This window comes from Lissotriton vulgaris, chromosome 2_1, assembly GCF_964263255.1.
Source record: "Lissotriton vulgaris chromosome 2_1, aLisVul1.2, whole genome shotgun sequence".
NCBI lineage: Eukaryota > Metazoa > Chordata > Amphibia > Caudata > Salamandridae > Lissotriton > Lissotriton vulgaris.
Window position 1 is genome coordinate 1,064,551,107 of NC_141687.1, and position 23,575 is coordinate 1,064,574,681.

Here is a 23,575-nt window from a genome sequence, read left to right on the forward strand (position 1 = left end):
TAGCTCCTACTGCAGTCAGCTGACCAGAGAAAGGACAACTTGTTATATGCTGCATTCCTTTGCCTCTGCTGCGAGCACTCAAAAGTTAAACTTTGACAGAAGGATTATTAAGATTATCTCCAACTTTAGCCATATCAGATAATTATTTAAAGGCAAAGGGCTGAAGCAAGGATGTGCCCTAGCACCATCACTATTTAACTTACATTTGTCTGTCTTAAGCCTGGTGCTTGACTTCAATGTATCTTTCCCACTGAAGTTGCAGGGCCCAAAAGCTGACTCTTCGGCCATACGAGGATGACACAGTCATAATCAGCTGGAAATGTTTGGGTTTGCCGAGATCCTTAAATGCATGGAACAAGTACTGTTAGAAAAACTGTCTAAGAACTAATAAAGGTAACCATCAGCTTGTGAGCTTTGATTGCAAGATAAATAAATAAGGTCCTGGGAGCAAGAGGGGGTAACAGTGGATGGCATTATTAGCCATCAGTCTTTCTGGTGTGGTTCAAAGAATACAACTGGCTGTATTAAAGACCAATGGGCCGATTTACGGGCCCCTTGCACCACTTTTGCGTCACTTTTCCCATGTTAAAAGTGATGCAAAAGTGACGCAAGGGGCTTGTAAATCTGCCGCCAAGTCTTTAGTGCTCAATTAATCCTTTATTTGGTTTTGACTAGATGACCGGCTGTATATGGGATCGATGACCCAAGTTGTCGACAGTATGTATGTTAATGCCTGCCCTTGCGTACGGATTGATGGCTTTTTGTTGTACATGAACTAAATGACTTTAAATAGTTCCATGCAGAACATATCCTATCCCAGGACCAACCCAACCTGGCCGCCGCTGTCGCAGCCCCGATCCGGAAAGAGTGGGTCCCGAAACCAGCCTCATCCATGCCCAACCGCCGCAAAGCCTTGCGCAACACAGCCAAAAACTGGCCCGCCGTCACTCTCGCACCAGACGCATGACAAAAAATTTCCCCACACCTCACACTCCCCATCCCCAGGAAAGTCCGCCATTCCAACACTGGGCAAACCGCCCCGCCTGTCTCACTCAGCCATACCCACTTGCCCCTGCCCAACTGATCAGTCTTGGAGCACCGCAGCCAAATACCCAATCCACTCGAATCTCCTCAAACAACCTGCCAGCCCCTCTCCTCGTACCCAACAGCTCAGACACCCTAAATGCCCCGAAAAACATCCACACCATACACAAGCGGAAAAGGCCAACCTCAACCAGGTCGTAACAACATTCCGACAACACCCCAACCAGCCGGACCAACAACTCAAACATTACCGCTTCCCTCAGCCTGCCCCCCCACCCCCTCGCTCCCTGCCCCAGCCCCGCAACATCCTGCTCAGTATCACATCCTTGGTCGGGTCAAAACCCAGAAACAAAACACAGTAGAACGATATCCCTGCCAATTTACCAGAGATCGTAGCCGCAGTCAAACCCCGATCCATACAATCCAACACATAACCTCTCAGCCCCTGTTCCACTGCCGACTCCACACCCACGACGCCATTCAACGTCCAGCCCATGAAAGCACTAAATTCAGACCATGCCAAACGATATGTCCTCCTTGTGGTCTCTGCCAGCGAACCTTCCACCAGTCCAATCATCCTCACTCCCCCAAGGCCCAGATGCCGGCCGGCAGCTCGGTCTTGCATGTATCCGCTCTCGGTGCCAGGTGTCGAAACCGCTGCCACTGCGAACGAGACAAAGCATCCGCAATGTAATTATTCGCTCCAGGGACATGCTTAGCCCGCAACACCACATTCAACCGCAGACACGCCAACATGAACCTCCGCAACAGCCGCAACACTCTCAGGTCCCTTGCCCTCTGATGATTCACCAGCTCCACCACCATCATGTTGTCCACATGGAAGAGCACAGACCTGTTTCGAAATTCCTCCCCCCACACCTCCAGTGCCACCAGCAAAGAGAAGAATTCCAAGAAGGCAATGCTCCTCCCCTGTTTGATCCAGGAGGCCGGCCAGCTCTCCGCACACCACCTGCCGTCCCAGAAAACACCAAACCCCGCTGACCCAGCCGTGTCAGAGTAAATTTGGCATTGCCAGACCGCCCTCTCCTCGTCAAAATCCAGAGACACACCGTTGAAGTCCTGCAAGAAAGTAATTCATGTCCTCAAGTCCGTCCTCACTCCCATAGAAATCCTGACTCTGTGATGTGGAAGCACTGCCCCTGACATGGCCATGCTGAGCCGCCTGCATAACGTCCGTCCTGCCCGTACTACCCTACACGCAAAGTTAAGGAAACCCAGAAGTTTCTGCACTGCCCGCAAAGGAATCCGCCTCTCCCCCACTGCCCAATCCAGACATGCCAGGATCTCCGCCACTTTGGCCGCAGGAAGGCGCGCCAGCCACTGCACCGAGTCCAGTTCGATCCCCAGGAAGGTGAGGCAACAGCTGGGACCAGCCGTCTTCTCAGGCGCCAGAGGCACCCCAAACTGAAAAGCCATCTCCTGGAATCGCGACAGGGCCCTGCCGCAATCCCCGGTATCCGACCTCCCCAGGAAGAGGAAATCATCCAAGTAGTGAGTGACCTCACGGCACCCACTAACTCACACCATGACCCACTGCAGAAAAGTGCTGAATAGCTCGAAAAGAGCGCAGGAGATGGCGCACCCCATGGGCAAAACCTTGTCCACTTAGATGGCCCCCCCAAACTGCATGCTAAGAGCGGAAAATCCGCCGGGTGAATAGGCAGTAAACGGAAAGCAGACTTGATGTCACACTTCGCCAATTCCGCTCCCGTCCCACACACCCTCACCAGACGGATCGCATCGTCCACTGACGCGTAGAGCACTCTAGAATCTTCCTCCGCAATAAAGTCATTCACTGACTGGCCCTCCGGCCATGACAGGTGGTGTATCATCCTGAACTCCCCCTCCTCTTTCTTCGGCACCACCCCCAATGGGGAAATGATCAGATCCTGCAAAGGCCAGTCAGTAAACGGGCCAGCCACCCTTCCTTCCTCCACCTCCTTCTTCAACTTGGCAGACACTACACACAGCAGTTCTTTAGCAGATCTCAAATTGTCGGCCCAACGGCGCTCCCTGGGACCCTGGTAGCCCACCCTAAAACCCTCAGTGAAACCCCAGAAAAGCTGCACCGGCGCCTCCTGATCCGGGTAGCACGAGAGCCAGGGGGCCATCGCCTCCACCCTAACCGGTGTAGGCGCCCTTCGGTCCAGGGTGGCCCGCCCTCTGGCGTTCCTCCATTGCTCCGAGGGTGTGGTGAGCGTGAGGCACTGGGTAAGGGCATGTTTCCCGCCGCACTTCGAGCACTCGTGCTTGAATTTACAGGGATACCGGGAACAATACCCCTTATTGTAGCTCCAACAGGCCCCCGTGGAATAACCCCCGGGCTTGGACTGCTGCCCCGAGACAATGGTGCTGGGCACTGTTCCACCACCCGCCCCGCCTTGGGCGGGACGCGGTGGAAAAGACCGATATACAACCGGTAGGCCACTGGCCGTGTGTGTGGACGCAGTGGAGTGCGAAGACGCCATCCACTGAACCCAGAGTTACTGATCCACTTCCCCCCAACTCTTCTCGGGATGTGCGCTAACCCTGGCTCTAAACTCCTCATCATAGCTCAGTCAGGCAAAACCCCCGAACTGCATCTGGGCCTTGGAATGATGTCCATGTATTTGAAAAGCGCAATCGCCCTGTCCAAACACTTCTGGCAGTAAACACTGGCATAAATCAAGAACGCTGACGTCCAGTTCTCCATCATCACCGGCACCCTAGGGCGTCTCGTCAGCTCCCACTCTTCCTCCTTAGACCCCTCCTTAGCCTGTACCTCCCTGTGTAGCAACTTAAATACATCCACAAACTCATGCTTCCAGATCCGATCCTTGAGTTTTTCCGAGAGATGCAAACCCAATGGCATAGCCAGCCCCATATATGGCAGCTTCTTAGGCACCTTCACTTCCTTCTCCTCTTTACCGTCCCCTTTGTCCGTCTGCACCCCCAAAGTCATCGACTTACCATCCACCTTCTTACCATCCTCGGGTGGACCGCCCGATGGCTTCTCCGCCTCCCGCAGCGAACCATCACCCACACCCACCGACCTGCAAGTCCTCTTCCGCCCCTCCCCCCCTGAGGAACGTCTTCCCAGGCCGCCCACCAGGCTCCCTCACCTGTGAGTGCCGTGGTCCGCTCCCGGGCCGTCCTCTGCACTCTGTCACCTGGACCGCCGCCGTCCCGGCCTTGGTCTTCGTCGCCGCCGTGTCCTGCAAAACACCAAGGTCGCCGTTGTCCGCAGCGCCTCCTAAGCCTTCCAAGTCATCCCGCACCTCCCCGTCTTCCAGCTCATTACTCTCCGCACCATAATCCAACTCAAGCACCGCTTCCAGATCCACACGCACGTTGTCCACCTCCTTCACAGCCCTCTTCACACCTTTCTGCACACCACCCCGCACACGCATTCCAGTCTCCACACGCGCCGCAGGAGCCCGAGCCCTCGGTGGAGGGACAGCCGCCGCGGACTGCCCTACTGCTTCTGTCCTGCGTCTCGGAGCCGTCTTGCGCCCCGCCAGGCACCCCGGGCTCTGCCGACAGCCGCCGGCTTGGATCCCCTCCCACCCCTCAGGTTGCTCCAACCTGAGCGGGCCCCAGCACCATCGGGCCTCGAAGCCGTCCTGGCCGTCCCTACACCTGCCATAACCCTCTGGTCCTGCCCTGACTTCCTGGCCCTGACTCTCCTCAGCTCCTCCTCCAACTCCGCTTCCCTTTCCTCCTCAGAGGTCGGGGTGGGAGGGCCCTCAACCTCATGGCCCCACACGGCCCCCACTCTGGCCCTAGTCTGTTCGGCCCACCTCACCTCCTGGATCTGTTCCAGGATCCTCTCCCCCCTGGCTCTGTCTTCCCAGGAAGTGGTGCCCCAAATCTGAGGGGGCGGGGCGGGCAGTAGCCGAAAAATTCAGCCCCCGGGGGGAAAAAACCCACCTGCGGGAACCCAGGAACCCAACCAGGCCCTCCACCCCCGGGAACCAGGGCGGCAGGCCCACCCCGGCCCCCCAGGTCCCCCACGACACCTTCCTCGCCGGGGCATGGGTGCCCGCCCTGGAGCTAATGGACAGGTCGATGGGGGCCTCCTCATTCTGCCCCTCTTCCTCCCTCACAGGGTCCCCAGACAGGTCAGTGCCCAGAGTGGGGAGAGAAATCTGACCGTCCAACTCGGAGACCACTTGCCCACCTGAGGCCTCCTCCGCCAAAGAGGGCCTGGCAGGGTTATCCCCCCGCCCCTCCCCCTGTGCAGCACCAGCCGGCACGTGCACAGGCCCCAGGACCTGGGGCGCGGGAGGCGCGGCCTTCACGGCAGCCCCCGAGGCCCCAGGAAGAATCTCGATCGGAGGGAAGGCCCGCGGGGGCAGGCTCTTGCGCTTCCCACCCCTCGCCGGGTCCCTGGGCGCTCCGCCCCCCTCCGATTGCTGCCCAACCCCTGCGCGTCGGGCTCATCCTCTTGGCAGGCCACGACAGCAGCCTTGACCCCGGCCGAGGCAGCCCGTGTGCCCCTGGTGGCCCCCACCCACGCCTGTCCCAAAACTCCCGGCTGGATGAGGTCCTCCCGCGCAAGCAACAACAAGGCCTCCCGTACCTCTTCGGCCGACACGCCCGACATCGCCCCAAGAGTCACGCTACTGGCGTGAGAAAGTAGATGGCTACCGTATAAACAGCCCCCGGCGCCGATCTAGCTGACCACAAGACCCACAGACTGCACTAACTGCCTAAAAAACTCGAGCTAACTAACCTCCCTTTTCTGCTCCCTCCCGATGGTGCCAGGCGCAGGAAGAGGAAGTTCCCTTCCTCCCCTGCGCCTAAATACCCACCCCCTAACTCCTCCCCTTCCCCTACCTGGCCTATCATGCGCGAATGACCCCGGGGGAAGACTAGTCTGCGACTGTGCTTCCCCCGGGGCCCGGCATAGCAGATGAAGGAGGGAGTCTGGTCACAGACACTGAACCAATTGCAGCCAGATTCCAGCGCTATTACGCAGAATTATATCATACGTGTATTACTCATGATGAGGCTGCCATAACTGACTACTTGGAGCACATCGAAATGACCTGGCACGTTGTCAAACACAGACAGTATCTTATGGCATCTCTAGACCCCTCCGAGATTATGGCGGCGTTGGCTAGCATGCAGCCGGCGAAGGCACCAGGAACAGACGGCCTAACCGTTGCCTTTTATAAGGCATCCCAAGACCTCCTCATCCCACACCTGATCACTCTTTATGAAGAAATGGCGCCGAATGGCATCATGGGTGAGGGTGAGCACTTTGTCTAAGTGGCAATCACTATAGGGTCATGCCCTGCAGGATACTGATATGTGTCATAAACACAGTCCTGTAAATGTTTCTTTGTTTTTCATTTACATGTGTACTGTATACTAGTGAAGTGCCACGCTGTAAAATGCTTTGTACTTGGTTTACTTGTCCCAATCAAGAAATAAAAGGAAAAAAAGAAAAAAAGAAAATAGGCTTTGCCCCAGTAAAATGCCAAAACTGTGTAGACAATTTTGGTTTTCTAACAAAAGTCTTCCTGTTCCTGAAAGCTGGGAAGATGGTGATTTTAGCACCACAAACCCTTTGTTGACACCATTCGCAGGGAAAAAAACAGACACTCTTTTCTGTAGCACTGTATTCCCATTTTTTCAAGAAAAAACTAAATTAGCTGCATTTTGCCTAATTTTCGTTTGCCTCCACGGGAATCTACAAACCTTGGGTACCTTTCGAATCCTCATTGTGTTGAAAGAAAAGGACACAAATCTGATGTGGATACCTTATATGGACAAAATGTTAGGGCGGCCTAAACGTGAACTACCCCAAATAGCAAAAATGGGTGGGGCACTGGAGGAGGGGGGGGGGGGGGGGGGACTGGCAGCGAAAGGGTTAATAAGTACTCCTCAGTACAGTGCTATAATGTGCCCTAATGATGTCAAAGCTTCGATGTGTTAAAGAAATGCACTTTTTGGGATTTTGAAGAGACTTTTATCATATTTTAAGTGTTATTTTTTGTATGATTTTCAGAGCAAATATGCTCAGGGCTTGGCTCGGCTGTGGCTCGGCTCGCCTACCTCTATGCAATAGCTTCTGGAGGTCAATTTGACGTTTAAGTTGGGGAGCTGCTGTTCTTTTGAGGCCCTTGCAAAGGAAGAGGAGGTGGTGTTTCCAAACCCTGGTTGTATTCGTGCCCAATGATGAAGTAATGGCTAGTGCCCTTGAAGAACCAGTGCCCATTAACGTACGTTGTCGTTAACTGCCGTTTCTAGTTAATGTGCCTTCCTCTGGCTTGAATTGCTCAGGGAGGCTGACAGTCCCTGCAGTGCTGCAGTCAATACCATCCGGCTAGTGCTGCTGCCAAGCGCGCTCCCCTCCAAACCTCCCTCCGGTTCCTGGGTCCGCCCCCGGCTCGTGAGCCCGCCCCGCCTCCCAGGAAAGATCAAAGAGGACCCCGAGCCCCCCGGCGCAGGTGAGCCGCATCTCCGGGGCCCGGGTGGGGGAATGCTCCGCCGCCACTACATCCTCGGCGGAGGCCGCCATGCCCCTGCTCCGTCTGAACCACCCCAGACATCCATCCTCTCGGGCCAGTATCTCTTCGCGGTACCCACGCTGCCTCCGCTACCTGGTGCCCTCCTCCGCACTCTTTTTTTTTTTGGGGGGGGGGTGGGGGGCGTTACAGCGCCTCCTGGGCCTCATTCTCCAAGAACGGAGGTGCCCCTCCTTACTTACCTCAGAAGTGTGTGTGTGGTCGTGTGTTGTGGGTGTGTGTGTTTGTGGGGGGGGGGGGGGGGGGGGTAAGGCTAGTTCAGCCACATTGGGTGGGCGGAGTCCTATGCTCCCCCGAGGCACCTTTTCCTGGGCACCCTCAATAGCTGTGAAATTCCCCCTACAAACGCACGCACCCTTGCACCCCGAAACTCGCCTTTGCCTCTCTTACCTTCCCTGAATTTCTCTTTACTGTGTTGTCGTGCTGGCCCTGCGTCACCAGCAAGCGCTGAAAACTTCTATAAATATGAGTATTAGTACTAAGGCTACCAATACAAGTAATTGCATTATTACCGTCCAATCCTGACTTCACCGATGGCGTTCTTTTTAGCGTCACTGCAGTTGTCAATACGATAGTTGTAGATGTACTATTAGGTGCAGCATCACCCCCCACCACACTACCCCTCAACAGTACCATGCAAGCTCCAGATTACTCTGCGTCTAAGCGCTATAGGAATGTCTGTATTAGTGTTCTTCGGATTCGTATCTTTATAGTGGAAACAACGTGCACCGGTACACTAAAGGTTACACTAAAGAGTGCTCTCTATTTGTTTTTTATTTTTGTGTGTGGGGGGGAGGGAACATTTTTCTCGATCATGTGAACACAGAGCCGACCAATATACTTAAATATTTTGTCTTTTTTTAAAAATAATAATGTCTCATTGTTTACAAAGTTTTTATTTGAAGTCATGTGTTTTCTCAGATCAGAATATTTATTAAAATATTAACATTCTATACCGCACTTAACCCATAGAGTAGCCAGGTATTTTAAAATTCACAGTTACTAATTGAATGGTACTCAATTATTGGAGCTCTGAAGCATAAAAGGCCCAGGCAAAAGTTGTTCAACGCGTACTTGCCAACATATTCGACTCTGGTGCTTGCAAGTGAAGCTGTGGGTCAACTGCAAACATACATTGAAGGGAAACAGTCTGCCTACCCTTCTCCTGCCTGCATGCAGAGCTCTGGGGCACTAAGACTGGACATTCACTGTAAATAATAGGGATACCTAGTTTTTCTAGACCTACCTAGGGAAGTCAACACTCTCGAGCACAAGGTTTTAGTCAAAAGTCTCTGCAGTTGGAGACGAAGGATGAACCCGCAAATGGTGACCCTTATTCCCCCCTTACCATGCTTGTATAAGGAACTTTTCTCTTTCAGGCCAGCCCAGCATGTCGGGTGCCAAAGGGTTTTGATATATATATATATATATATATATATATATATATATATATATATATATATATATATATATATATATATATATTCACTGAAAAAAACATGGGTTATAGACCTATAGACCATATATAGTTAGGAATTAGCATTTACAAAACCTTGAAATTTCACTGAAAAAACCATGGGTTATAGACCATATATAGTTAGGGATTAGCATTTACAAAACCTTATTTTACTCGTACAAAACCATTGAAATTCCATATATAGTTAGTTGCACTAACTATATATCGCGCACCCGCAATCCACTGCTGATGATGTCACATATTACATCATTCATGACATGGTCAGTGACATCACTGATGACATCACTGATGTCCTCATCCAGTGACTGTATGTTTCTGTAAAGTTAAAATATGTCTTACATATTGAAGAATGAGTGGATGTATAAGTGTCTGGATGAAGGATTTAGTAGGTGCACGACTGACTGTATGCGTGAGTGATTAAATGTGTCTCACTGAGTGCATGGGTTAGTGACTAAACTGTCTTAATTTGTGCATCATTATGTCTGTTGTTCTGTAAACTGCTGCATGTGTTGATCAGTAGCTATATGAGTAACTATATGGAATCTAGACTTCCCAGAGAGCTGGAAGGGGGCTGAAATTGTTTTAATTTATAAGAAAGGTGACAGGATGGACCCCTCAAATTATCGTCCAATAAGCCTAATGGATATACTACAAAAAATCTACACAAGACATATCCTATTTCGTGTTAATGATTGGCTGGATGAAAAGGCAATTTTGTCCAGATACCAAGCGGGATTCAGATCCAAAGTTAGTACAATTGATCAAATTTTCCGCTTTTGTTGCCTTTATTGGAAATACATCAAGATTAAAAAGGGACAACTACATGTTGCGTTCGTCGACTTAAGGGCGGCGTTCGATTTAGTTCCACGTAATTTATTGTGGGAAACATTAAGCTTAGTAGGGATGCCACCCACCCTGATAGCGCAAATAAAAGAGCTCCATAGAGGTAACTTTGCCAGAGTGCGGTGGGGCCCAAAAGGCGAACTAACCCCAAAAATCCCAATCGAACGTGGTGTGCGCCAGGGGTGTGTACTGGCCCCCACACTGTTTTCGCTATTTGTGAATGACATTCCTTTACACTTGGAGGGATGTAAAAACGACTCTCCCAAGTTGAATGGCGAAAAAGTTACTTCCCTATTGTTTGCGGACGATACCATTCTGATTTCCCAGACAAAAAAAGGTCTCCAGGCTCTCTTAAATTCCTTTAACGATTACTGCAACAAGAAAGGATTGGAGATAAATGGGAAAAAGACAAAGTGTATGGTCCTAAATCCAACTAAAATTGACAAGGGCTGTCTAACTTTAAATGGATCAAAACTGGAATCAGTCCCGCATTTTGGATATCTGGGGGTAACATTAGACTCCAATTTTACATGGAAAGCCCAATTGGAAAAATGTAAGATGATGTTTAGCCAGAACACAAAACCCATTCTTAGAGAGCAAGGCCAAAGTACCAGTAAGGCCGTGTCTCCTGCAGTTGAACTTTTTAAATTTAAGGTTCAACCTGCAGTATTATACGGTTCAGAAATTTGGGGCCCAGGGTCCAAAGATGCTTTCAGGGTCTTGGACAATAACTTCTTGAGAAGTCTGGTCAGAGTCCCTAGAAGTACTCCTCTGGTCCCACTTCAGCTTGATCTAAACTTTCGTAGAACGGACCATCATATCATTCTACGTCCCTTACTGTTATGGATCAGGCTGTGGCGTGTACCCGAGCTGCAAGTATACAAAAATGGGTTAATAGAAATCATGGAGCTTGACAGCTTCAAGGTGATATCCTGGTTTAAACATGTTAAATTCTGGCTTACCTTACTAGGTCTGTCGCATTACTGGGAACATGCAGATCTACTTCCACCACATTCAAAAACTATGGTAAAAAAGTGCTTCTGGTTGTATATTACGGATATGATCAAAAACGCTTCATCTAGTGGGTCACTTGTAACAAGATTTCTTACCTTTAAAGATGATCCATTCTTCGAGACCTTTTTGGATGAAATAGAACCACCATTAGCAAAGACCCTATTTCTGAAATTCAGATATGGTAATCTCCAAATCGGTTCAACACTGGCTCGTTGGTCTGGTGGTGTAAACTCGGAGAATCATGCAGAGGATGAATTATGCACCATGTGTGGATGTAATCAAAAAGAAAATGAGTTACATATCCTCTTCTTCTGCCCAACATATGCCCAGGCTAGAAAAAGATGGATTAAACCAATATGTTTAACATTAGGTGTAAGATCATGTTCTCAGGCTCTAAGGATTCTCTTGTCTAATACTAGCCAACCTATTGTATTTAGCGTTAGCAGATTCTTGCATAGTATCTTTTTCCAAAGAAGAAAATTGGGTTATAAATTGTAAAATGTTGATATGCCAAAATTGCTGCTTAGTAATAATTGAGGATTAATTGATGAAATTCTATTCCTGTCGCCCATAACTGTCTTCACTGAGTTTGAATAGCTATTATGAATGTTTTAAACATCTTGACCCTTGATTTTAGAATCGACATGAAAATCGAATGAATTTATATAGCATGTTGTGCATTTTAAAATAAATGTTTTATTGTATCAATGTATTTGTTCTTTTATGGTATTCATGCCGAAATAAAGATTGAACTGTGAACTGTGAGTAACTATATGGGTTATTGATTTGTTGCCCAAGTATTTGTATGGGAGACTGAGTGTGTGTGTGGGTGGCTGTGCATAGATGTGTGAGCAGTTGATTCACTAGATGTATGAGTTCAAAAGTGCATGTGGAAACAGCTGTATAGGCGGTTGACTGTGTGCATGAGTGTATTGGTGAGTGAATGGTTATCTCAGTGCTACATGTCAAAGTAAGTACATATGTAAAACACAGTACATGTGAGAGTTGACATATATAAATTACTGTGCATAAGAGCCAGTGAATGTGTGAGTGGCTGTATGGATCATTGTGAACTTGTATTAGTGATTGTATAAGAGAGTAAATATGTGTTCGAATATGTTTGAATAAGTAAGGTGTATATAACTGTATAGTTGAGGAAATGGAGGTGTGATTGATTCTTTGCATGACTGACTAGGTGTGTGAGTAACTCCATGGATGAGTGACAGTCTGTAAGTGTCTGTTTACACTGAGTGTATCAAAGGTTATATTAGAGTCTGAAGAGGTTCATCGTATTATCACATGAATGATGTCATCAGTGATGTCGTCAGTGATGTAATTTGAGATGTCATCAGTGATGTCATCAGTGATGTCACTGACCATGTCATGAATGATGTAATATGTGACATCATCAGCAGTGGATTGCGGGTGCGCGATATATAGTTAGTGCAACTAACTATATATGGAATTTCAATGGTTTTGTGCGAGTAAAATAAGGTTTTGTAAATGCTAATCCCTGACTATATATGGTCTATAACCCATGGTTTTTTCAGTGAATTTTCAAGGTTTTGTAAATGCTAATTCCTAACTATATATGGTCTATAACCTATGGTTTTTTCAGTGAATTTCAATGGTTTTTTAATAGCAAATATCAAAAGCTTTAAAATGTCAAGTACGTGATAGGTAAAAACATTTTCGTGTTTATGCACGCTGATGTGCTTTGAACGCTGCCCCCCCCCTCTTTTCTTTTAGGAGTATTCTCTCTTTGCAGATAGTGAAGGGTAGGTAACGCAGGCCTTTGCCCCCGTTGTAATCTGTCGTGCCTGCTTCTCTCTCCATTTGATTGATTGTTATCCAAGCATTTACTGTTTTAGAATTGGTTCTCTTTGGTTCATTCTCTATTTACAAACAAGCACAGAGTCGCAATAGTCTGTTTAGTCTTTGCAGATAGTGAAAAATCGTTAAAAAAACAAAAGGAATCAAACAAAATCAGTAGGCCACTAATGGGATCTCTTTTTAACCTCGCTAAAATAGAAACATTAGGAACAACCCCTCATGAGAAATACAAAACTAGTGAGATGAACTGAGCTCGACACCATGATGGCTGCAAGACAGCTCGGCTCCGCCGCCCACCCCGCCCAAAATAACGACAAACCCTATGCAAATATTATAAATATATACAACACACCAGCAAAGTAACAGGGTAAAACGTTTTATTAAATAACTATTTACATGGCAGCCTGCTGCAACATCGATCCAAACAAGCCTTTGTATTTGGGGCTCAAAATCAACAAGTAACAGGGTAAAATGTTTTATTAAATAACTATTTACATGGCAGCCTGCTGCAACATCGATCCAAACAAGCCTTGTATTTGGGGCTCAAAATCAAATCCATTTCCGGGATTTCTCCTGCCCCCTCCTCAAGTCTTGTTGCCCTGATGTGGCCTAAGATCGCCCCCGACATAGGCGGCCGGCTCCCGGGGTCAGGCGGAACTTTTTGCCTTTTAGTGACTCTTCCATTCTGGACCTTGTCCCACAATCCGTTTGACCAGAAGACACGTCCTGCGGTGCCCTAGTCCGAGCATCACATATTCCTGCGCCAGGAGATGGCGTGGGGTGCACTAGAAGGGAGAGGCGGCGCGAACGAGCCTCCCCCACCTCCCCAGGTAGAGGTTTCTCAGCTACACCCCAGCGCTTCACGCAACCAGCTGACTTGCGCCCGCTCTTCCGGAACAGTGCCTCCCTCGGCCAGCTTAATTGCGCCTGCTCCACACCTTGTCCCACAATCCGTTTGACCTGAAGACACGTCCTGCGGTGCCCTGGTCCGACCATCACATATACCTGCGCCAGGAGACGGCGTGGGGTGCACTAGAAGGGAGAGGCGGCGCGAACGAGCCTCCCCCACCTCCCCAGGTGGAGGTTTCTCAGCTACACCCCACCGCTTCACTCGACCAGCTGACTTGCGCCCGCTCTTGCGACACAGTGCCTCGCTCGGACAGCTGAATTGCGCCTGCTTTTGCTATTACAACGTCTCACCCGCCATCCAACGGAATTGCACCCAATCTTGCGGTACAGCGACAGGCGGCTACCACGGAACACACGAAAGGAAGGTCGGCTCCACAGACCTGGGCCCGGCCTGCAAGGATGGCTCTGGGCATGGGCCCCATTCCCAAAAACCCCCCCTCAGCCTTGAAGATTCTACAACAGTCACCGGGACCCCGACTCCCGCAGACTTCCGGTGGGGAGCGACTGCCATGATTGCTCGCGGAATGGAGGCACCTCAGCTGCAGTGGGGCGCCCCTTGGCGTTTCACTCGCTATCCAGCTGAGTTGCGCCCGCACTTGCGGCTACAGTAGGCCGAAGGCAGCACAACGCGCTGAGATCCGGATGGCACCGAGGTGGTGTCCAGCAAGTTTCTGTACTGGTCTGGCCATCCTACAATGCTGCGCCGAAAGACGGCTGGGGTGCCCCGGGGGTGGGGGGGGGGGGGCGGCGCGAACGGGCCTCTCCTGCCTCCCCAGGTGGAGGCTCCTCAGCTGCAGTGGGGCGCCCCTTGGCGTTTCACTCGCTATCCAGCTGAGTTGCGCCCGCACTTGCGGCTACAGTGCCTCACCCGCCATCCAGCTAAGTTCCGCCCGCTCTTGCGGCACAGTGCCTCACCCGCCATCCAGCTGAGTTCCGCCCGCTCTTGCGGCGCAGTGCCTCACCCTCCATCCAGCTGAGTTTCGCACGCTCTTGCGGCACAGTGCATCACCCACCATCCAGCTGAATTGCGCCCGCTCTTGCGGCACAGTGCCTCACCCGCCATCCAGCTGAGTTGCGCCTGCTCTTGCGGCACAGTGCCTCACCCACCATCCAGCTGAATTGCGCCCGCTCTTGCGGCACAGTGCCTCACCCGCCATCCAGCTGAGTTGGGCCCGCTCTTGCGGCTACAGCGTCTCGCCCACCATCCAGCTGAATTGCGCCCACTCTTGCGGTGCAGCGATAGGCGGCTGCAACAGGACTCTCAAAATGGCGGCCGGCTCTTTGGATTTGGGCCTGGTCCACTAAAATGGCCCTGGGACACCTTGGAACTCGGACGCTTGCCTGCTAGGGCATGGGACCCATTCCCGAAAGCGTCCCCTCTTTTGACTGATGGTTCTTGTTGCCTATCTCTTCTGTTGTCATTTAACGGAACATTTTGGACTGCCGAAAGGGGTTCTGGTCCGACCGCTGGTTGGTGGAGACATTTTGACTATATCCTGGACCTGCCAGGCCTCGCCCAAAATGGCGCCGGTATAAATGGGACTCGTAACTCCTTCTTGTGTACTGGTTGCCCAGCCTTGATATCACGAGATACGTATGCAGTTTTGAAGCACATGGCGGGCGGGGACGAGTACTGATTGAACATTTGGACATCCCTATTGATATTAAGTTCTGATGTGTTATTGATTACTGTACTATTGAAATTTTGAATTAACGTCACCCATGGTACTTGCCCGCAAATGTATATCTAGATAATTTTATTGTAACTGGCCCTGTCATACTTTAATTATAAAATGTACGTCCACCGATTCCGCAACTGTTAGACACCTTAGTTCTTGCAACCTAATGGCCCGCCCGTTACGTTCTTCTACAGTGTAAATGTCCCCTCATCATATACGATTACAGTTTGCTCCGTGGCCGGCCCACGTGGTTATAGGCCCGTATTTGCATACTGACATTTTCACAATAAAGGTTTTTAAAACAAAACATGGTAGTAGTACCTAGATTGGTAAAGTTTTGAATAATAGCCACTGTTTTCGAATCATTAAAAGGCAAGTAAAATAAAAAGCAGCCCGATTACATGACTGTTAAAAGGTATAATACGCAGGAAAGCAGTAAAGATAAATGGTCAAGGGCTGTTGTGTTTTCCACTCCTGCAACATAAAGTGATCGATAAGAATCCGATATTCATGCCTATCAGCGACTAAGACAGCAGGTCGAGTCTCTTTTGTTCAACGGCTCCCTCATGGGACGAAGAAACGCCCTTTTTCTTGAAATAGGAATATTTTACTTGCAGGACAGTTGTAAATTTCCCGGGAAAATACATTAGCCTGGAACATTGTTAGTGATAAACTGTAAATGCATTTGGGTCCTTTGCTTTACAAGTCAGAGTGAGAAAAAAAAAGGTGGGGCTTTCATCATTTGGGAAAAAAAAAATGTTCTAAACCAATGAAAAGTGTTATTTTCAGGTCATATGACCAAGCCATCCATCATTAGAAAAACAAAAGTAAAATGAACCAATGAAAAGTTTTATTAACAAGTCACATGGCCTGTTATGCTTACGTTACGCGTTGCTCTAACGCAGCGCGTCATATGACGCATTACGCGACAACGCAGGTCCAGAATATAGTCAAAATGTCTCCACCAACCAGCGGTCGGAACAGAAACCCTTTCAGCAGTCAAAAAAGTTCTGTTAAATGACAACAGAAGGGACAGGCAACAAGAACCTTCAGTCAAAGAGGGGAGGGCAAGTTCTTCTCTACCAGGTCACGTTGGGGCTCCACCGGAAGTCATCGAATTGGTAGTCTACAGTGTTTCTGGATGTTTCAGTCTGAAGCTGGCGTCAGCATGAGAGCACCACCATCTCGTGGCTCCGTCGTGGCCATTCCGCAAGCAATCATGACAGCCGCTCCCCACCGGAAGCCTGCGGGAGTCGGGGGCCCGATGACTTTTGTAGAATCTTCAAGGCTGAGGGGACGCTTTCGGGAATGGGGCCCATGCCCTAGCAGGCAAATGTCCGAGTTCAAATGTGTCCCAGGGCCATTTTAGTGGACCAGGCCCAAATCCGAAGAGCCGGCCGCCATTTTGAGAGTCCTGTGGCAGCCGCCTATCGCTGCACCGCAAGAGTGGGCGCAACTCAGCTGGATGGCGGGTGAGGCGCTGTAATAGCAAGAGCAGGCGCAATTCAGCTGGCCGAGCGAGGTACTGTGTCGCAAGAGCGGGCGCAACTCAGTTGGATGCCAAGGGGTGCCCCACTGCAGCTGAGGAGCCTCCACCTGGGGAGGCCCGTTCGCGCCGCCTCCCCCCCCGGGGCGCCCCACGCCGTTTTTCGGCGCAACATTGTAGGATGGCCAGACCAGTGCGGCAACTTGCTGGACACCACATCGGTGCCGTCCTGATCTCGGCGCCTTGTGCTTTCTTCGGCCTATTCGCACAACGGTCCGCTACTGACGCCACTTCACAGGCCGACGGATTTTGCCGACTAAAAGACAAACCAAAGCAGCCCATTGTTGCTTTGAGATGGATGCTGCAGCAGGCTGCCATGTAAATAGTTGTTTAAAATGTTTTTTTTTAACGTGTTTACTTTGTTGGAGCGTTGTATATATTTATAAGTTATTAAAGTGTTATAATCCTACTACTTTGTTGGAGTGCTATATATTTTTAATGTGACACATAATTGTGAAGACTTTGATGTACAAAAAGGCATCCCTGGAATCTTCCGCTTCAGGCTTAGTCCCACACACCCTTACAGTGAGAATCACCTCCCCAATCACAATACAGGATCGTTATCAGATAGTAGGAACGCGTGTGGTGTGACGGATCTCATGGGGTGGGGGCCTTGATCTACTGTAACTCCTTTGAAGAGGGGTGATTCTTTACAGTTGGGGCCATAAACTACATCCACAGGGCTAGGTGATAGCCTGGGACCGGCCTGGACAATCGGACACAGAGGAAGAGGAGTGTCAGAGGGTGCGGTAGTGAATAGGGTGAAAGGGAGGTGTTGGGCGGGCACAGGGTGTGATTCTCAGGGAAGAGCAGCGCAGATGGCAGGAGGTTTATGGCCCATGCATGAGAGAGAGAGCGTGGGTGACCAGTGCGTGGGGGAGATGCTTGCGAGGGTGGGGAGCCATGCTGAGGATCGGCGGCGTGCAGAGAGTGGGTCTGGTCAAGGCATCTAAAATGGCTGCCGTGCACGACAAAAGTGTGGCATTGGAAAAAAGGCAAGATGGCGCAGACAATGTTTATCAATACGGATTAATTTATAACAATTATTTTTAACAATATATTCACTCGCAGTGACAAAATGGCGGTCAACACTTCCTGATTTCCTTCGAATCGAACGTTAACAGACGTCACGCAGCAAAATTTAAAAAAAACGCTCACGCGCAGCCGCTGGAAGACATGTATTAACATATATGAGCATCCTCAGCCACCCTCAGAAAACATAGGGGGTCAGGTTTCATCTCCCGTACCCCCTTACACCCATTTCCCACATTGTTTTTCCTCCATCTTGTAATTTAATTTAAACGAAACACAAAATGGTGAATTCCCGTTTCGCTACCGGTTCGCGACCCGGTTCGTGAACCGGGAAGCGCTTCTACCGCGAAAAATCTAATTTTTTTTATTTGCCCCACGGGACCCTTTAATAACTCCAACATCATTCCTAGGGGGTCAAGAGGGGTCTACCTTGCCCCCTTTCATTAAATTCCCCCTTTGTTTTTCTCCTCCGCTTGTCTCTCGATCCTACCGAGAGACAAGATGGCGGCAGTTCCGGACTGTTTAGAATGTTGACAGACACCGGAGAGCCAATCAGCTTCGCTTCGCAAAGTTCCGTTACGCGAAAAGTACGCGAACCGGAGCGCTACCCGGGACGCTGTCACAGATATATCTGTTTTTTAAAACGTTAATTTCTCAAAATCCACTGGAGCACATATATTGAGACCTAGCAAAGGCACATCGGGCTAACAGTCCCTACAATTTTGCCAAGTTTCGTGCAAATCCATTCAGCTGTTCGAGCTAAAAGTGAGGCCAACCGCCCTATGGAAAAATGAATGGGAAAAACGCGTTTTGGGACCCCCCTTTTTTCTCGGCCCCCCCTTGACAAAACCCCCCCAAATTTTCAGGGGCTGCTCAGAAACAAAATGTGCCATTTTCCTGAACATTTCAGCCGATTCCGTCCACAAACGCCAAAGTTATTAGACATAGAATTTTCAAAAGTCCCATAGAGAAAAAATCCTAACTATATATACCTACTGGCGACTGCCAGTAGGTATATATATATATATATATATATATATATATATATATATATATATATATATATATATATATATATATATATATATATATATATCAAAACTCATTGGCATCTGACATGCGGGCCTGGCCTGAAGAGGAACGTTCCTTATACAAGCATAACGCTATGTTTTGTTTTTTATCAATTAATCAATCAATCAATAGAAAACTTTATTTAGGTCAATTTGACTTTAAAAGTACAGGTGAGATTATATACATTTCCTTTCCAAAATAAAGTCATTTACAGTTTTGTAGGGGGAAGAAAGGAGAATAGGTCCAAATACATAGAATTGAGACACTTGTATAGAACATAGAGGATATAACCTATCACGTTTTGTTTTATATGTTTTTTAAACTATTTTGAAATATTTGAAAAATACAGAAATTAATTATCATGAAGATAGATCTAAGTCAAATCAAGTTGGGTTTGCCCATTCAGGGCATGATTGTAATAAACTCAGGAACGCTTGGTTTAAAAATGTGCATGATAATAACATAACATCGTGTTTTTCATTGTATATATTCTGGGACTAAGACATGAAATAGGACAAGTACATTGACTATGCCCACATGAAGTCGAACAGCAACATGATTAACAGTACCTATACAAAGATGTCTGCGATGGAGGAACAATGAATTTCCTTATGTCTCAGTGTAACCCTTTCTTTATGTCTATTAGGAGCCATACGTGTTGCTTTTACTTTCTCCATGTTTATTCTTTAAGTTTAAAAATGGTGATTTTCGTTTACCTTACCGACATTGACAAAGGCGTGTAACCAAAACGCATCTTTCGGTTGTTTTGTCGAGTGGTGAATAAACTTGGTTAATTATCTGCCAGTGTGCGCCTCGTTATGTGACTTGGAAAGAGGTCATCGTTTGGGAATGTGTATATATATATATGTATATATATCTATATCTATCTATCTATATATATATATATATATATATATATATATATATATATATATATATATATATATATATATATATTCCACTTTGACAGCGCTCCTGCTGCAACCCCTCGCCTTCGTGGGTGTGGCTCGAACCGGCGGAGCAGCCGGGATCAATATGCAAATGTAGCGGCGTTCCTTTCGTGCACTCGGATAAGGATCACTCAGCAAACTCCAGGGTTACCAAGAAAAAGATTTATTGCTTCATAAATCTCACCGTGACGCGTTTCGCACTCCACAGAGTGCTTGATCACACAATATGCCCCGAGTTACAACACATTATTTATGTTAGTTACACATTAGACACCAACGAGGGACTTGTTATGTTTGATCCATGGCATACATTCAACCTTGCGTCAAACAGGAGGCCATGTTGAGCTTATGTAAACCACATGAATATCGCCCCTTATTACGAGAGTAGGCATAAATAATATCAATATCCTACTCGAGCATTAAGAAATAAACAATAACATTACCACTTGGGTTATACTTTAAACAACACGCATGATTTCGTGAAATTTTAAAGATGTTCTTAATGCGAGGTCAAGAAAAGGAAAATATAAGACATCGTGTTAAGGACACAATACCGTCTCATGACCTAAATCCCCATGATAACAGGGATGTGAAAGTGAACTACTTATATTTTAAAGTTCCGGGGCTCCTCCCAGTGAGCGTCATGAAGGAAAGTTGTCATGGCAACCGGGGGTAAACACTAGCATGTTAGTGCGGTATATAGAACAGAGAGCGCACAGCGGGAATATGGATGCGCTCTCCCATGTTAATGAACAGTGTATGTTTGGAGGCGAGATAGCCGCTAGAAATGTTATCTACATGATAGCGATTGGGGGGGAAAGTAAGATTGTACTCCTCTGATTAGTGAGATAGAGGCCCCCCTTGGACAACATTCTACTGGAGTGTTGTAAGATTGTACTCCTCTGATTAGTGAGATAGAGGCCCCCCTTGGACAACATTCTACTGGAGTGTTGACGTAGGTGTCCAGATTATATTTATTCCTGGTTAGTGGAATAGATATTTGTTCTACAAGTTACCCCTTCCACTATTGCTGGAGTCCCAAAGGTAGGTGCGCCTGTATATAAACTCTGTGGGTATTACTGCATACCACACGAGAAATCCTAAACTCGGGTGCATATTTGCAGATTGGAGTACATTTCTATTAAAATGTGGAGGAGGATAAGAGAGGAGATTCTCTGGGCAGTTCCAGATGATTCATGTGTTTCATATTCAGACATCTCCCTCAGTTGGAATTATCTGTAGAGAGACAGAGAGAAGGGAGAATATAAGGAAAAGAAAAGGAAAACAGAGGTACAATTGAGTCAATACATAAAATGCACAATATTGTTCCAAGCCTAATATCATTACATTGAAATGACACATTTCATTCTTGCAGGTGGACATTGTATTCTTCGTCCATGTTGTGCCCTTTAGGATAACGGGTGCAAAGACTAATTATGTATTTCGATTCTTTTTGTCTTAATTTAAGTAGGCGGTTGCCTCCTCTGGGGCCTGTATTAAACTGAAACTGACAATGAACAGATGATCATTGGTGATATAGATAACTTAGTTGCCATTGATGAACTGAATACCACTGAAGATGATATGAATCTTAGCACTGAAGCCAGGAAAATACTGGATGCTTTAGAAATTCAGCACAATCAAGCCGCTGACACGGATTTTAAACCAAAATCCACATTCACCCCCAAAATGAACCATGACAACATTGACTCATTTCAAGACCAGGTGGGCAATGAATTACTGGAACTGAGTAGAAGTAACCAGATCAATAATAAAAAGAAGAAAAAAGTTAAATACAACTTAACGGTGGCCCAAAGAACGGCTGTACAAGATCTGGCTAAAGACCCCAGTATACTCATTCGTCCATCTGATAAAGGGGGAAATATCGTGATAATGCCTAGAGAGATGTATGTGGCAGAAGCCGAACGTCAACTTCATGATGGACAGACATACAAAAAAACTAACCGAACTGAATATAATAACAGCATTAAAAACATGTGGGACAAATTGAATGAATGGAAAGACAGAGGCTGGCTAGAATGGGAAGAATATTGTTTTCTTAAAAAAGATTATCCTTTGTTGCCCATTCTGTACCTCCTCCCTAAGGTGCACAAATGTATTGACAATCCCCCTGGAAGACCCATCATCTCTTCCAGGGGATGTGTTCTGGAGAATGTCTCACGTTATATCGACCATTTCTTGAGGGATTTTGTCATGGATCTCCCCACGTACGTGAGAGATACCAAGGATTTTCTTGACAAGATCAACCAAGTTAAGATTAGCAGAGGAGATCTGCTTATAACTATGGATGTAAATGCCCTTTACACCATTATTGAGCACAACCAGGGATTGGAAGCATGCGCTAGATACCTAAAACAAAGAGACATAAAATATCTAGGGCATACTACTATGCTGCTAGATATGATAAGACACTGCCTGGAAAACAATTTCTTCTGTTTTAATGACGAGATCTTTTTGCAAACCCACGGCACCGCGATGGGTACTTCTTTTGCGCCGAGTCTGGCGAACCTGTTCATGGGAGCATGGGAGGCAGATATCAGGAATGACACTAAAATGCAAAATGACTTTCTGAAAGTTAAAGTATGGCTTCGGTTTATTGATGACATTTTTGTCATCTGGTCAGGCAATAAACCGGAGGCCACTGACTTTATCAATAAACTAAATCAAAACAATTGCAATATCAAACTCACAAGTAACATCAGTGAAAATGAGGTTGAGTATCTTGATACCAAAGTCAGCATTACAGACAACACCATCAGAACTGTACTATTCAGAAAAACCACGGCAGGTAACTCTCTGCTACATGCAGAAAGCAACCACCCTGAAAATTTAAAGTGGAGTATCCCCTATGGGGAATTACTCAGAGCAAAAAGGAACTGCAGTGTACACAAAGACTACCTGACAGAAGAGAAGATCATGACACAGAGATTCCTCCAACGAGGTTATCCTTTGTGGGTGATAAAGAAAGCTAGCAAAAAAGTGTCAGAGATTGAGAGGGAGAAGTTACTAGAGACTAAGATCAAGGATGATGTAGAAAAGGACAACATTACCAGAGTTATTCTCACTTATAATGGGAATTCTAAACAGATTCAAAAAAGCCTGGTGAAGAATTGGAATTTGCTAACCTCTGATCCCATAATAGGAGACAGCTTACCTAAACGCCCCAACATAACTTACAAGAGAGGACCTACTCTTAGGGACCTATTGGTTAAGAATGACGTCAGCACCATTTCTGTCTCTAGAGGCATTGACCTACCGGGCTTTTTTCCGTGTGGCCACTGTAAGGCCTGCGCCAATAGCCACATGAGGAAGGAATTTTGGAATCCCAGCATCAACAAGATGCAACAAATCCAACAATTCCTAACCTGTACTACACCTTTTGTCATCTATGCCCTGTCCTGCCCGTGCAACCTATTATACATAGGTAGCACGACACACATGGCAAAAAAAAGAGTGTTGGAACACACGAGAGCTATCAGTAACCTAGACCAACAGTACCCGATAGCACGTCATTTTGAGAGCCATCACTTTTCTGACCCCAAAAAACTCACTTATTTTGTGTTGGAGCAAGTTAATACAGGCCCCAGAGGAGGCAACCGCCTACTTAAATTAAGACAAAA

General features: G+C 47.6%; 1 protein-coding gene across 1 annotated transcript in view; it reads left to right on the plus strand.

Annotated features, from left to right (window-relative positions):
- The first annotated feature begins 7,362 nt into the window (after nucleotides 1-7,362).
- TMEM25 (transmembrane protein 25) overlaps nucleotides 7,363-23,575 on the plus strand; it is a 107,398-nt gene continuing 91,185 nt past the window's right edge. Inside the window, exon 1 of the mRNA XM_086956705.1 lies at nucleotides 7,363-7,502. The gene's annotated coding sequence lies outside the window, so the exon portion shown is untranslated. The remainder of the gene's footprint in view (nucleotides 7,503-23,575) is intronic.